The sequence below is a fragment of the Mesocricetus auratus genome, unplaced genomic scaffold, assembly GCF_017639785.1.
Source record: "Mesocricetus auratus isolate SY011 unplaced genomic scaffold, BCM_Maur_2.0 Super-Scaffold_100003, whole genome shotgun sequence".
NCBI classification, from domain to species: domain Eukaryota; kingdom Metazoa; phylum Chordata; class Mammalia; order Rodentia; family Cricetidae; genus Mesocricetus; species Mesocricetus auratus.
This window is the reverse complement of record NW_024429188.1, coordinates 42147294-42149207: the sequence shown is the minus strand read 5'-3', so window position 1 is coordinate 42149207 and position 1914 is coordinate 42147294. Positions and strand designations below refer to the sequence as shown.

General features: G+C 38.1%; 1 pseudogene; it reads right to left on the bottom strand.

Annotated features, from left to right (window-relative positions):
- Positions 1-1484: 1484 nt before the first annotated feature.
- Positions 1485-1661, bottom strand: LOC121140134 (annotated as a pseudogene).
- Positions 1662-1914: the final 253 nt, after the last annotated feature.

Sequence of the window (1914 nt, the reverse complement as noted above, 5' to 3'; positions counted from 1 at the left end):
ACTTAGTAGAGGCTACAACACTGAAGAAAACGTCTTCAATTCTCAGCAGTCTATCTATCTGTCTGTCTGTCTATCTATCTATCTATCTATCTATCTATCTATCTATCTATCTATCTATCTATCTATGTCCAGGGAGTGCTGGCAAACTCTCTAATTCTTCATCTTCTAGCAATTATTAGCTCCTTATGAAATCTTAAAAGAGGGCTCCACTCCACCTCCATGATGAAAAATTAATGGCTCACGGATGTCCTGTGAGTAATCACATCCACCAAGAGCTCAGGAAGACATTGGTCATATAAGGTCCAGAGGAGAGTGTTTACCCATCACTCCACCCTTTTCCCTGGCTCTTATATTCTTTCAGACCTGCTTCAACTATATTCTTTGAAACTTAGAGAAGGTGATATGGATGTCCCATTTAGACCCACACATTGAAAAGTTCTTGGCATTTTGACGAGTTATAAGTCTCTGCTGTAACTCCCACTCAAGTTTCGTAAAAAGATGGTACTCTGAGAGAAGATGACAGCAATGCAAATCTGAATCTAAACATGAACATTTAGAAGATGATTTGATGGGCGTATCATGGCCATTTAGCAAAACAGCAGTAATAGCATTTCCACTAGGCCTTACAAGTCTCCCCCCCCTCCACCAACACAGACTTTTGATCAGGCGTACACTAACAGATGTGAATGACATGCTGCAGAGCAGGTCTTAAATCAAAGCAATTGTACATCAGTGGATGCATCTTGCCTGGTGTATTAGTAGTATAACACATAAATCCCACAACTGAGTAGGACTGTTGATGGCTATTCTCCCACAGCAACCTGCATAGCATCATTTGACATCATGAAAGCTAACAAACAAGAAGGAATACAGATCAGTCTCAGTGTGATTTCTCAGTGTCCTGGAAACAAAGAATATGGTGACTATAGTACTATAAATATCACCATGCTAGTTTTGATCCTAGAAGGAAATTGTACATTTAGCACACACACACACACACACACACACACACAAGCGCTGGAGTATACATGCATATATGATGGTTGTAAATAACCAGATACATGACTAATATACATTGAAGCTAGTTGAACTATGTGATAATGTTTGTGCCAAGTCAAAACTAACCTAGGGGAGCTAAAGAGATGGCTCGGCATCTAAAAGTACTTGCCACACTTCCAGAGGACCCAAGTTCAGATCCCAAAACACACATCAGATGATTCACAACCACTTGTAACTTCAACACTAGGGTATATAACACCATAGTCTAGCTTCCACAGACATATACACATACTTCATCCTCTCTCTCTCTCTTTCTCTCTCTTAAACACACATACAAATTTAAAAATTGAAAAACCTAACCTAGTATAGACAAATCAACATAATTAAGTTTAACATAATGATATTTGTAGCAAAAGAGACTACTCTGAGTGGTAAAAACAAATGTCCTACGACCTCTCAGATTATCTGAAACTGAGCTAAATTAGGTGGTTTAAACCCAAAATAAACATTACTACATTTTGGGCCTCTGATTTCTTGTCTAAATGAATAAGTATAAACTAGATTTCCTGAAATCTACATGTGTGTATCCTCAGAAGCTGCACAAATTTTAGGTAAGAAGTAAGACTCTACACTTGATCTTAGCCAAAAGGCCGAGAAGCAATAGAAGTAAGATTCTAAAGAGAGTTTCTTTCTCACAGCTTTGCAGTGTATGTGATAGTGAGAAGTACTTGATGGTGTCCAGTACCTTCCATCCAGACTGAAGGGAGTCTTTGACATAATATTTATTTTTTATTGATAAAATCACGGTTTTCTTTGTCTCCTGGTAGCTCACTCTGGAAAGACTCTGTTACTGATTTTGAAATGTTTGTTATCAGGCTTGAAAGTCCTTTATAATAGGATATGCCTCCTTATAGC